This window comes from Pelodiscus sinensis, chromosome 6 (genome assembly GCF_052426305.1).
Source record: "Pelodiscus sinensis isolate ZL-2025 chromosome 6, ASM5242630v1, whole genome shotgun sequence".
Lineage (NCBI taxonomy): Eukaryota > Metazoa > Chordata > Testudines > Trionychidae > Pelodiscus > Pelodiscus sinensis.
Window position 1 is genome coordinate 127531648 of NC_143057.1, and position 14586 is coordinate 127546233.

Here is a 14586-nt window from a genome sequence, read left to right on the forward strand (position 1 = left end):
AAACAACAGCCTTGATGTTGTGGTTGGTGTTTGCTACAGGCCACCGAATCAGGTGGATGAGGCAGATGAGGCTTTCTTCGGACAACTGAGCGAAGCTTCCAGATCGCAGGCCCTGGTTCTCGTGGGGGACTTTAATCACCCTGACATCTGCTGGGAAACCAATACGGCAGTACACAGGAAATCCAGGAAGTTTTTCGAGAATGTTGGGGATAACTTCTTGACACAGGTGCTGAAGGATCCGACCAGGGGCCGTGCGCAGCTTGACCTTCTGCTCACAAACAGGGAGGAACTAATAGGGGAAGTGGAGGTGGGTGACAACCTGGGAAGCAGTGATCATGAGATGGTAGATTTCAGGATCCTGACCAAAGGAAGAAAAGAGAGTAGTAAAGTACACACCTTGGACTTCAAAAAAGCAGATTTTGACTCCCTCCGAGATCTGATGGGCAGAATCCCCTGGGATGTTAACATGAAGGGGAAAGGAGTCCAGGACAGCTGGCAGTATTTTAAAGAAGCCTTATTGAAGGCACAGAAAGAAACCATCCCGACGCGTAGCAAGAGAGGCAAACATGGTAGGAGACCGGACTGGCTTACAGGGGAAATCCTTGGTGAACTTAAGCACAAAAAGGAAGCTTACAAAGAGTGGAAACTTGGACAAATGACCAGGGAGGAGTTTAAAGGTATAGCTCGAGAATGCCGGGGGGTTATCAGGAAGGCGAAAGCGCAAATGGAATTGCGACTGGCTAAAGATGTGAAGGATAACAAGAAAGGTTTCTACAGGCATGTTAACAAGAAGAAGGTGATCAGAGAGGGTGTGCGGCCCCTAATGGATGAAGGAGGTAACCTAGTGACAGATGATGTGGGGAAAGCTGAAGTACTCAATGCTTTCTTTGCCTCTGTATTCACGGACAAGGTCGGCTCCTGGACTTCTGCGCTAAGTGACGCAAGATGGGATGAAGATGGACAGCCCATGGTGGGTAAAGAACAGGTTAGGAACTATTTAGAAAAGCTAACCATACACAAATCCATGGGTCCAGACTTAGTGCATCCGAGGGTACTGAGGGAGTTGGCAAATGTCATTGTGGAGCCTTTGGCTATTATCTTTGAAGCGTCGTGGAGATCGGGAGAAATCCCGGATGACTGGAAAAAGGCAAATGCAGTGCCCATCTTCAAAAAAGGGAAGAAGGATGATCCGGGGAACTATAGGAATGATCCGGGGAACTACATGATCCTGGAAAAATCATGGAAGGGATCCTTAAGGAATCCATATTGAGGCACTTGGGTGAGAGGAAAGTGATTAGGAATAGTCAGCATGGATTCACAAAGGGAAAGTCGTGCCTGACCAATCTGATTAGCTTCTATGATGAAGTAACTGGCTCGGTGGACATGGGAAAGTCAGTGGATGTTATATACCTTGACTTTAGCAAGGCTTTTGATACGGTCTCCCACAATATTCTTGCCAGCAAGTTAAGGGATTGTGGATTGGATAAATGGACGGTAAGATGGATAGAAAGATGGCTAGAAGGCCAGGCCCAGCGGGTAGTGATCAATGGCTCGATGTCAGGATGGCGGTCGGTTTCTAGCGGAGTGCCCCAAGGTCCGGTTCTAGGACCGGTTTTGTTCAATATCTTTATTAATGATTTAGATGAGGGGATGGATTGCACCCTCAGCAAGTTTGCGGATGACACTAAGCTGGGGGGAGAGGTAGATACCCTTAAGGGCAGAGATAGGGTACAGAATGACAGACAAATTGGAGGACTGGGCCACAAGAAATCTGATGAGGTTCAACAAGGACAAGTGTAGAGTCCTGCACTTGGGATGGAAGAATCCCAAGCATAGTTACAAGCTGGGGACCAACCAGTTAAGTAGCAGTTCTGCAGAAAAGGACCTGGGGGTTACAGTGGATGAGAAGCTAGATATGAGTCAACAATGTGCCCTTGTAGCCAAGAAGGCTAATGGCATATTAGGTTGCATTAAGAGGAGCATTGCCAGCAGATCCAGAGATGTCATCATTCCCCTTTATTCGGCTTTGGTGAGGCCGCATCTGGAGTATTGTGTCCAGTTCTGGGCCCCCCACTACAAAAAGGATGTGGACGCATTGGAGAGGGTCCAGCGGAGGGCAACCAAAATGATTAGGGGCCTGGAGCATATGACTTATGAGGAGAGGCTGAGGGACGTGGGTCTGTTTAGTCTGCAGAAGCGAAGAGTGAGGGGGAATTTGATAGCAGCCTTCAACTTCCTGAAGGGAGGTTCCAAAGAGGATGGAGAGAGGCTGTTCTCAGTAGTGACAGATGGCAGAACAAGGAGCAATGGTCTCAAGTTGTGGTGGGAGAGGTCCAGGTTGGATATTAGGAAAAACTATTTCACTAGGAGGGTGGTGAAGCACTGGAATGGGTTACCTAGGGAAGTAGTGGAGTCTCCATCCCTAGAGGTGTTTAAGTCTCAGCTTGACAAAGCCCTGGCCGGGTTGATTTAGTTGGAACTGGTCCTGCCTAGAGCAGGGGGCTGGACTTGATGACCCTCTGAGGTCTCTTCCAGTTCTATGATTCTATGACATAATTCAAAATGACCTTAGCAAGTTAGAGAAATAGTCAGAGGTAAACAGGATAAAGTTTAATAAAGAGAAATGCAAAGGGCTCCACTTAGGAAGGAACAATCAGTTCCATACATACAAGATGGGAAGCGACTGTCTAGGAAGGAGCATGGCGGAAAGGGATCTAGGGGTCATAGTGGACCACAAGTTGAATATGAGTCAACAGTGTGATGCTGTTGCAAAAAAAGCAAATATGATTCTAGGTTGTATCAACAGGAGTGTTATAAACAAAACTCGTGAAGTCATTCTGCCGCTCTACTCTGCACTAGTTAGGCCTCAGCTGGAGTACTGTGTCCAGTTCTGGGCGCCACATTTCAAGAAAGATGTGGAGAAATTGGAAAGGGTACAGAGAAGAGCAACAAGAATGATTAAAGGTCTAGAGAACATGACCTATGAAGCCAGGCTTCATGAACTGGGCTTGTTTAGTTTGGAAAAAAGATTAAGGGGGGACATGATAGCGATTTTCAAATATCTAAAAGGGTGTCACAAGGAGGAAGGAGAAAATTTGTTCCTCTTGGTTTCTGAGGACAGGACAAGGAGTAATGGGCATAAAGTGCAGCAAGGGAGGTTTAGATTGGACATTAGGAAAAAATTCCTAACTGTCAGGGTGGTCAAATATTGGAATAAATTGCCAAGGGAGGTGGTGGAATCTCCCTCTCTGGAGATATTTAAGAACAGGTTAGATAGACATCTGTCAGGGATGGTGTAGACGAAGCTTGGTCCTGCCTTGAGGACGGGGGCTGGACTCGATGACCTCTCGAGGTCCCTTCCAGTCCTATCATTCTATGATAACCACAAATTTGAACTGCCGGCATTAAACAGCAGATGGATCAAGCACTTGCTCCAACTCATTTTCTCACCAATATTACCCAATTTCATCAAGGTAATCTGTCAAGCTGCCAGAGATGATGCTCATGTGATATGACTCATCACTCATGCCAGCCACTAGAATGTCAGTGCCAGAGGTGACCATTCAAGCAGTACATGTTCGCTGATGTTTTTAAAAAATGTTCAACTGGAATTAGTTACTAGCTAAGAATCTAGAAATAGTTTGGTCACGTGATAAACCAGCTTTTGACAGCAGCAGCCTCTCCTACAGGCACAAAGTAGAAATGTTAAAATTAGATCAATCAACTAATGGCATTCCCATCGACTATTCGATTAGTCGATAAGGGCGCTTCCGCTTTGAAATGTAGCAACATTTCAAAGGCGGAAGCGCCGCGCGGCATTCTGCCTTTGAAATAAATGTATAAGAACCGCAGCAGGGGCTCTAATGCATTTCAAAGATTGAAATGCTGAATGGAGGCTGGGGTCAGCAGGGAGTCCCCCTCCGAGCCTGGGCTCCATGTGGGCACTTCCACTTTGAAATTTACAAGAGCCCCTGCTGGGCGGCTCCTGCTACATTTCAAAGCAGAAGCGCCCTTATCAACTAATCAAATAGTTGATGGAAATCCCATCGACCCTTTGATTAGTTAAAAAATCTAATTTTAACATCCCTATTTTGTGCCTGCAGGAGAGGCTGCTGCTATCAAAAGCTGGTTAAGCACTTGAGCAAACTGTTTCTGGGTGCTTAGCTAGTAACTACTTCCAGTTCAGTGTTTATTAAAAACATCAGCGAACATGTACTGCTTGAATGGTCATCGATGGCACTGACCCTGGGCTCTACGTGGGCACTTCCGCTTTGAAATGTACAAGAGCCCAGCAGGGACTCTTTCACATTTCAAAGGTAAAACACCAACACTGCAACCCCTGCCCTGTCCCATGGAGCTGGAGCAGGGAGGAACCAGCTTTTCAGCCAGCTTCCCCCAACACCACCCCTTCTTCCTCTTCCTGCCTCTTTCTGATAGACAGAGCAAGGGGAGGGGAAGTGACAAGTCTCCTAGTATGTCGACTATCTGATAAGCTTTTACTTATTGGATAGTTAACTAGTCACTTACATCCCTAGGACAAAAGGAATATTTTCATCTTTTGGACCAATGCATTCAAGGTTGAGGAACTGACTGGGAGACGAAAAAAAGCAATAAAACTTGCCTCTCTCCTCTTCCAGTATATGAATAAAAAAAAAAAAGAGGAGGAGGGGAGATACCTACTTGTTTGAAAAGTACGAAGAACAGCCTCAGTAATTTAGTAGACTGCCATCTCATTTTCTAGAGACTTAGGTGAGTAGGAACTTAATCTCCAGTCACTTTCACTTTGGCAGATTTGAAAATTTCCCCTGACCTGAAATAATCAGTTTAATTCACTAACTACAGTTAATCCCTTGGTTCCTTTAATAAGTCATCTACCTGTAAATGAGAAACACGTTTTGGTAAGAGAAATCTATTTATCCAAAGCATTTAAGATATTTTAAGATATGAAATAAAACAAAGTTTTATATGTTGTTATATGTTTAAATTCCAGTTACCATCCTAGTGCAACTTGTCACAAAACAAGAGCAGAGTCAATTACATAAGTAGGCAATAGCTCCTTCACTATTTTCTAACATACCACAAACACACAATTAATAAAAATCTGAAAATATAAAGCTAAACAATTCCTTATGTAAATGTGGTTATCATGTACCTCCTAAAGAGCAAAAAGATGTACCAAATGTAGTGTAAAGGCTTCATTTAGTTGTGAATCATCATGTTTTAAAGGTTATATTTACCAATAAAAATGCACCTTTCTTTAGAAAATGAGTACAAATGGAAAAGCTTATTTAAATCAAGGCTTTCCAAAATCATGATTTAAATCACCTCTTTGAAATCAAAGCAATTTAATCAGTCTACTCTGCTCAGAGGTGTTAAAAATTCATATCCCCTAGTATCATAGTGAAGCTGATCTTACCCTCAGTGTAGTAGACACAGCAGGCCAATGAAAAAATTCTTTCATCGGCCCAGCTACCACTATTCAGGAAGGATTACCTATACTGATAGAGAAAAAAACCATTCTGTCAACATAGGAAGCATCTACACCAGGACACTGCAACTGTGATGCCCATAGTGTAGACAAGCGCTTGGACTGCAAGCCACATTCTGCCATCACAATTACAATGACTTCAGCAGAAGTATTCTGGAACTGAACCACTGAAACAAAGCAGAGATTGGCCCAATGTAAGTTAAAGTTTCACATTTTGCTGAAACTGGTCTAGCTGACAGCTATGTATAGTACAAGATTTAAGATCAAGTAAAATGAATAGTCAACAGCAATTTCCTTTATACAGGCAGTCCCCGACAGTTACGAACGGAGCTCCCCCGGAGGACACGGACTGCGGGACCTCGCAGTCCTGCCGCCCGTGTACTCCGAGGCTTTCTCTGCGTCTCCCTGGTCTGCAGACCAGGAAGACGCGGAGCAAAGCCGCGGGAGGGCTCGGGCAGCGAGGCAGCCCAGGCGCGCCTGGGCTGTCCCGCTGCCGGCTTCCCCGCGACTTTGCAAAGGCAGTAAGATATTCTTCGTCTTATTTTCGATCTCTTTTTAAATAATTCCTAGCATCCTATTTGCTTTTTTGACTGCCACTGCACACTGTGGCAGTCTATTTGGGAATAGACTCAGCTGCAAAACTTGAATTTTACAGCTAAACCATACTACTACCTAAAGAAATAAGAAAAGGATTTTTGTTATTAAATTGGGTAAAATGTCTATAATGTTGATATTTCAAAACAAAAATATTTTGCTTTGTTTAAGGTAACCACAGTCAGACTATTAGGAGCACTGATAAATTTTGGCCATGTATACACCCTGTGCAGACTTGAAGTAAACTGAATTTTCAGCACAATTTAAAAAATTCCTGCAATGCTCAGTTAGGATGAATTAAGATCAGGTCTACACTAGGAGATAAGTTTAAATTAAGATACACAACTCCAGCTACATTAACTGCGTAGCTGGAGTTAATGTACACTAATTTGAACTTTGACCTCTTGCTGTGGGGGCGGCGTCAATGGGAGAAACGGGCCTGTAAACTTCCCTTACTCCCTGGGAGATGGGGTACCAGCGACAGTAGAGGCACCTTCAGAGTTTGATTTAGTGGGTCTTTACTACACCCACTAAATCAAATGCCAGAAGATTGACCTGCAGAGCATCACCCTGCGGGTAAGTACAGACTCTGCCTTAGGCACAGGTCCACACTACAAACTTGCAGAGTTGATTAACTACTGAGCAACATGATTATACCAACTTAACCCCCACGCTATGGCTAGACTATGACTTTTGCCGTAAGAGGCAATGCAAATGAAGCGTTGATTAGCATTTTCCCATGCTTCATTTGCATAGTTCTCTTTTGTTCCGTTTTTGCACTAGGGGGTTTTGCTCTCTGGGAAAGGCATAAGGATCTTGCAGAAAAGGGGGTTTTGGTACAAAATGGCCACAGCCACACTGCCTGTTAGAAAGCTTTTCACATCCCACCTAAACCTCCATTGTTGCAATTTAAGCTTATTGCTTCTTGTCCTATCATCAGGAGTCCAGAAGAATAATTTCTCTCTCTCTTCCATGCAACAACCTTTTAGGTATTTGAAAGCTGTTATTTACCCTCTCAGACTTTATAGAATCATAGGGCTGGAAGAGACCTCAGGAGATCATCAAGTCCAGCCCCTTGCCCAAAACAGGATCAACCCTACCTAAGTCATCCCAGCCAGGGCTTTGTCAAGCCGGGACTTAAACACCTCACGGGATGAAGATTCTACCACCTCCCTAGGGAACCATCCCAGTACTTTCCCCACCCTCCTAGTGAAATAGTTTTTCTCAGTATCCAATGTAGACCTCCTTCACTGTAACTTGAGACCATTGTTCCTTGTTCTGCCGTTCGTCACTACTGACAACAGCCTCTCTCCATCTTCTTTGGAACCTCCCTTCAGAAAGTTGAAGGCTGCTATCAAATCCCCTCTTAACTCTTCTCTTCTACAGATTAAATAAGCCCAAATCCTTCAGCCTCTCCTCGTAGGTCAAGTGCTCCAGCCCTCTAATCATTTTGGTTGCTCTATGCTGGACCCTTTCCAATGTGCCCACATCCTTTCTCTAGTGGGAAGCCCAGAATTGTGGACGCAATATTCCAGATGTGGCATCACTAGTGCTGAATAAAGGGGAATAATCACTTCTCTAGATCTGCGGGCAATGCTCCTCCTAATGCACCCTAATACGCCATTAGTCTTCTTGGCTACTAGGGCATACTGTTGACTCATATCCAGCTTCTCATCCACTGTAACCCCCAGGTCCTTTTCTGATGAACTGGTACCTAGCCAGTTAATCCCCAACCTGTAACAATGCTTGGGATTCTTCCGTCCCAAGTGCAGGACTCTGCACTTGTCCTTGTTAACCTCATCAGATTTCTTTTGGTCCAATCCTCTAATCTGTCTAGGTCACTGTAGACCCTATCTCTGCCCTCTTCTCTTATCCAGACTAAAACTTACAAACTCCTTGTTTTTGTTTTTGCACTGGCTTAGATTCTGTGCTCATATTAAAAATGTTGCTAGCTCTAAAAATAAGCAAGAATTCTATAACCTAATACTATATGAAGAAGTGGGTTTTGCCCACGAAAGCTCGTGATACCATCTACACGTTTTGTTAGCCTTTAAGGTGCTACTAGACTATTTGTTGTGTTTTAAGTTTTTCCTGTCACAAACTAACTCAGATACCCCTCTGAAGTATTATTGCTATCATCCATAATAATATGAGGTTTGGGGAAAGGAAGGTTGGAAGTGGAACACTGTTCATAGAATCACGAGGTAAACAGAGAACTGGCCATCATTTCTGAATTTCCTGGATTTTGGCTTTATTGTAATCATAACATTTCTAAAGGTCATTTTCTGTACTAACAAGCTAAAAAGGCAGTAACTAGTATGAAGTGGAACAGAGCTTTCACAACATCCGTAAAAGCTGGCATTCTGTAAAATATCAGGGGCATTATAAACATAAACTTTGCTCATCTTCCCCAAATTATACATTCTCAGCATGTATTTACACTAATTACTACAGCACCTGCACATAACACTTCAGGAGCACAAAAAAAGCCACCTCCAGCACCACAAACCAATTAAGTCTCAGTTGTTCAAGTTGTATAGTGTAAGCTTAAAAATGAACATTTTAAGCAAAAGTTAAATGAAACTACCATACCTAACTGGAGCTTCCATATAAATACAGGGCCAGTCCGATGAGAATCCAGACCCAGATTCCATTGGGAAATATGATATGACCAAGGGAATTGCTAAAAGGAGCTAGCAGATATTAAAAACAAGACCTTTCCAGAGGCTGATTTTATGCCATTTGCTGGGAAGGGCTCCATTTCAACGGAAAGTGCAGCTCCTCCTGTCTTGCACGTCCTCCCCCTCTCTTGCCCTCGCTCGCATCCAGTTCCAATTTCTCTCCTCGAAAAAAACAGCTGCTCTCACACCAGGAGGGCCCCTACATTTCACCAGCCAACACCACCCCAGAGGCTGTTCCTTTGATCTTCTGCTTTATTATAAGCATCCATCATTTACTCAAATTAAGATGACTAGGGGACAGATTGCTCTTTGGTGACAAGGGGAAGCACTTGCAGTGGGCTGCACATCCAGCCAGGGTATGCACACTGTAACACAGGACCCTTCGTTTCTGTTTCACAGGATTTTTTCTGTTCCTCTAATTATAAATAAGCAAGATGGCGGTGTGTGTCCACACTTAAGATGTCAACACAACTAGACGAGAGAAGCTTCACACATGTTATTAAAGCACATGTTATTAAAGCTAATTTACATAATATACAGGTTAAAAAAAGTGTTTGCATATCTGGGTATACTGTTTTTACTGAGTGGACAATCATTTTCATGGGGGGAGGGACTCCACAAATTTTGGTAAGTCATCACAGGCTGCACATTTCTACAATATTAATGGAAGGGGCATAGGGTCTGGAATGGATTTGGCTGCAGGAGAAAGCTCTGAGCTGGTACAGAATGATGGGGCGTAAGAGGGTGAATGGTGTGGGGTCTGGGAGGGAGTATGGGTGCAGGAGAGGGTTCTGACCTGCACCAGCGGATGGGGTGCAAGGTGCAAGCTCTGGCTGGGAGACACTTGCCATAGGCCGGCAGCACAGCAGGGTACTCAAGCAGGCTGCTGGCATGTTTCTGCACGTCCATTTGGGGGAGGGGGAAAACATCACTGCCTGTGCCTGCAAGCACTGCCCCCAGAGCTCCCATTGGCCAGCTTCCAGCCAGTGGGAGCTGTGAAGATTGTTCTGGGGGAGGGAGCAGCGCATAGAGTTGCCTCCCCCTCCACGCCCCACACACACCTGCCGGGGCACACAGACATGCTGGGAGCCACAGGACTTTTAGCAGTCCAGAGAGTCATGGTTGGCAAGAAGAAATCTTAAATGGGCCAGATCCATATTTTGCCCATCCTTGGCTTAGATTATCCACAAATAAAGTTTCTTTTAAAAGTCACAGATACATAAAGTACCGCATTTGCAGACATTTCAGTACCAAATTTTGTCTAAGCCAAATTCTGACTTGAAAGCAGGCAAAACTGAAATGACAGCAGTTCCCTTTCTATAGCCAGTTCCCAGCAAAGGGGTTTATACTCTTTCCTGTGGTAATCTTCTTCACTAACAACAACGAAAGTGCAGATTTGTTTTCTAAACATAAGTGACTAAACGCAGGCGCACAATCTTGCTCTAGAAACCAGTTTCCCCAATAGCTAAGCAAAAACTGATAGAATCCTACCAAATTCCATTCTGGTCAAATTCACAGTCACAGGATTTTTTTAAATTGTAAATTTCATAATTTCAGACATTTAAATGTGAAGTTTCACAGTGTGGCTACTGCAGGCGGCAGCGCAGAAGGAAAGGTGGAATGGTATGGTTTTGCCACACTCCCACTTGTGCTGTCGCTGGCAGGGCACTGCCTTCAGAGCCAGCAATTGCCACTCTCTGGCCACCCAGCTCCGAAAGCAATACCAGAACCCCCTGCAATAACCCTGAGACATTCCCATGATGCTCTTTGGGGTCAGGACTCCCAGTTGTAGAAGCATTGGTCTCCCCCATGCAATGTGTACAGCATAAGGTAAAAGTACACAAAGGACCAGATATCAGAGTCCACGATACGTTTTTCACACCCTTGAATTTGAGAAAGCCCTAAACACTGGGGACAAAGGAAGGCCATGTGCGGTGTGTTAATGTAGAGAAGATAATTCGCCTTCTTGTCCTCATGCAACCTGCAGTTGCTGCAACAAAGAAAATATTATTTGTTTGGGCAACCTTTTGATAATCAGTAGACCACGATTCGCTACCTCCCTCACAAATGAAGAGGGGAGCACCCAGGAAACAATGGAAGAAAAGCAGTATGGAAACCACACAGAATATCCAGTTCAATAACAATTCTGCCTCCTCTTCCCTACAATGCCAGCTCCCCTTCAGCCTGCATTAGAATTTTAAAAAGGGACCAAAGACATGCCCTAACCATACCATCACTTTGAGGGAATCAGAGACCTTGTCCAAAACCCTGCCCCCCAGCACAAGCATACCTCAGACAATCCCAGCAACCATGGCACCCAATGAGGTGACTAGACTCTCCCCTCCTCCCCCAAAAAAGAAAAAAAACAAGCACACACAAAAAAACAGAATTCAGCAGGGGTAGCAGAGAAAAACAGACTTTCTTTTCACAGTAAAAAGAGACATGAGTTTGAGGCAGACCAGAGAGAATCAGAAACCTCTCTTCCTTGACAGCCAAGGTACAGGAGAGCCAGAAATCTGGTGAAAGGGAGGAGACCAAAGCCCCATACAGGCACGAGTCTGTGTGAAGAGAACAGATGCCCCTCCAACAGTGAAAATGGACGTGGGAATAATAAAATCAGATTGCTAGAGTGGGGTGGGAGGAGATCCCTACAGATCTGCTTGTCCTCTCCCTCTGCTTAATGTAAGAACACTATCCTACACTCTCTGGACCCCTCCCTATGCCTCTCACTGGGGCTCAGAGGTGTAACACAGAGCCCTTTCCCCCAAATGAAAACCACAAGGACCGGGGTTCAAATCCAAAGGGGAGTAAGCCAGGACCCCTTCCTACTCTAAGGAGGCATAGGGAAGATGGGGACAAGATAATTTAGGCCTAATGAAATACATAGGATGGAGAGGAATAAGCTTGAATGCACAGCCCTAATTTTAGCCAATTGGTCAGCAAGGCAACCCCAGTGGTTATTCCAAAGTCTTCCACTAGCAGATACCAGACTGAACAAGGAATGAAGCACTGTTTATTCTCTGTGAAGTCTGGCAACAGCCACTGTGAGAAGATAGGCTGCTGGGCTAAATGGACCATTGGTCTGACCCAGATGGTCCTTCTGATGCTCTTAGAGGAACCAGCTGATTGGGGGTGTGGAAAGGGCTGACATAGGCTTCTCACTTCCAAAACTAGCACTGCTCCCAACCCTAAAATGGGGGGAGAACCAGGCAAAGGCAGGGAGAAAGAAGACAGCTCTCACTCCCCAGAGAAAAGACAGGGAGGTGTGGGGTGCAAGAGATTAGGAGGAAGGGAAGATGGGAACTCTCTGGCAGGGTGGAGGAATCATACCAGGAGGGTTTGATTCCTCCATCCCCAATTTGTAGGAGGAGATAGAGACGACAAAGGAGCAGACACACCCCCAACTGCTCTCCCTCACTCCCTCTTGAGCATCAGAAAGGAAAAACTAGAGCTTTCTTCAAGGTATACAGAAGAGAAGAGAGTCTAGAGCCTGGAAAAAGGCCTCCACAAGTGGGGGAAGGACCTTTCTAATCCACTCTGCTCCCCCCAAACACTTACCCCTTCCTCTTTGAGTAAGATGGGAAGGGATGAGGTTCTGGTGGCCTTCTCCCCCTTACCCTCAAGTCCCCTCAAACAAGAAGGGGCTTTACCCTCCTGGAAGGGGTAGAATAGTGAAAGAGGGCTCTGCTCTCTATCTGGAGGGGAGAGATGGGTAGCAGGGACGATGCTGGTCATGGGGAGGGGGCAAGGAGAATCTCTCACGTCTCTCTTGGGGGAGGGAAGATAAGTGGCAATGAGGAGCTGTAGTGTCTATCTAAGGAGAGAGGGGAAATAGATGGAGAAAGGGACCTGGCTCTCACTCTGGGGACTCTATTTTCTCTCTCTCAGGGTAAAAGGGAAATGAGTGGCAAACGAGGACCCCCCCTTCGCAAACGGAATGGGGCAGATGGGGGGGCTCAGTTCTCCCCTGAGCAAGGACACTGCTCTCTCTGTGGGGGATGAGTAGGAGGGCATAATGGGGGGGCTCTGCCATTCCCAGGAACAAGGAAGTGGTGGGGAGAAGAGTGGAATGGAGGAGCTCTGCTCTCCCCAGGAATGAGGGGGTGTGGGGAGTGGAGCAAGGCGGAATGGGGGGCTACTCTCCATGAGAGGAGACCGGGGAAGGCATAATGGGGGGCTGCTCACCCGAAGGTGAGGCACGGGGGGGGCAGAATGAGGGAGTTGCTCACCCCAAGGGGGGGAGAAGAGGGCAGAGTGGGGGGGTCGCTCTCTCCAAGGGGGCAGAGAGGAAGGCAGAAGGGGGGCGGTGGTGCTCTCCCTGAGGGGAAGTGGGAGAAGGTGGATGGAGGAGCTGCTCTCCCCAAAAGGGGGTGGAGAGAAGGGCGGAATGGGGGGGGCTGCCCAACCCGAGGGGGGGTGGGGAGAGCGGAATGGGTGGGCTGTTCTCCCCAGGAGTGCTCCCGGCAGGGGGGGTGCTGCTCTCCCCAGGGGCTCTCACAGTGGGGTGGGCTGCTCTCCCCGGGGGGGGGCTCCCGGCGGGGGGGGCGGAGGGGCTGCTCTCCCCGGGGGGGGGGGGCTCCCGGCGGGGGAGGCGGAGGGGCTGCTCTCCCCGGGGGGGGGCTCCCGGCGGGGGGGGGGGCGGAGGGGCTGCTCTCCCCGGGGGGGGGCTCCCGGCGGGGGGGGGGGCGGAGGGGCTGCTCTCCCCGGGGGGGGGCTCCCGGCGGGGGGGGGGGGGCACGGAGGGGCTGCTCTCCCCGGGGGGGGGGGGCTCCCGGCGGGGGGGGCGGAGGGGCTGCTCTCCCCGGGGGGGGGCTCCCGGCGGGGGGGCGGAGGGGCTGCTCTCCCCGGGGGGGGGGGGCTCCCGGCGGGGGGGGGGGGGTGGAGGGGCTGCTCTCCCCGGGGGTGTTGCATGCCTAGGCTTGATGTTGACTTCCCTTTTACACATCGGGGGGGGGGCTCCCGGGGGGGGGCGGAGGGGCTGCTCTCCCCGGGGGGGGGCTCCCGGGGGGGGGCGGAGGGGCTGCTCTCCCCGGGGGGGGGCTCCCGGGGGGGGGGCGCGGAGGGGCTGCTCTCCCCGGGGGGGGCTCCCGGGGGGGGGGCGGAGGGGCTGCTCTCCCCGGGGGGGGGCTCCCGGGGGGGGGTGGAGGGGCTGCTCTCCCCGGGGGGGGGGGGGCTCCCGGCGGGGGGGGCTGCTCTCCCCGGGGGGGGGGGGGCTCCCGGCGGGGGGGCTGCTCTCCCCGGGGAGGGGGGGCTCCCGGCGGGGGGGCTGCTCTCCCCGGGGAGGGGGGGCTCCCGGCGGGGGGGGGCGGGGGGCTCCCGGCGGGGGGGCTGCTCTCCCCGGGGAGGGGGGGCTCCCGGCGGGGGGGCTGCTCTCCCCGGGGAGGGGGGGGCTCCCGGCGGGGGGGGGGCGGGGGGGCTGCTCTCCCCGGGGAGGGGGGGGCGGGGGGGCTGCTCTCCCCGGGGAGGGGGGGCTCCCGGCGGGGGGGGCTGCTCTCCCCGGGGAGGGGGGGGCGGGGGGCTGCTCTCCCCGGGGAGGGGGGGCTCCCGGCGGGGGGGCTCTCCCCGGGCTCCGCTCCCCGCCGTGCCCCTGAGGGCCCCGCGCCCGGCCCGGCGGGCTCCCCGGGGGGCGGGGGAGTCGCTCCCTCCCGCGGCCCGCTCGTTACCTGCCCAATGTGCTCACAAAGCAGCAGCGGCGCCCACCACTGTCACGTGACCCCCCCGGCTGCAGCGCCGCGCCGCGCGGCCCGCTCCCCCGCCACGTGACCCACACAGCGCGCGCGCCGCCGAGCGCCGTTCCGCGCGAGCCGGCCCGCCCGCTCCCCC

General features: G+C 49.6%; 1 protein-coding gene across 6 annotated transcripts in view; it reads right to left on the bottom strand.

The window, feature by feature from the left end:
- UBAP2 (ubiquitin associated protein 2) overlaps positions 1-14566 on the bottom strand; it is a 150319-nt gene extending 135753 nt beyond the window's left edge. For 3 of the 6 annotated variants that reach the window (XM_075932780.2, XM_075932778.2, XM_075932776.2), the window contains exon 1: positions 14427-14565. The gene's annotated coding sequence lies outside the window, so the exon portion shown is untranslated. Of the gene's footprint in view, positions 1-12321; positions 12920-14426 lie in introns of those variants that run through there. The other 3 variants (XM_075932779.2, XM_075932781.2, XM_006122991.5) reach the window with 2 other exon arrangements.
- Positions 14567-14586: the final 20 nt, after the last annotated feature.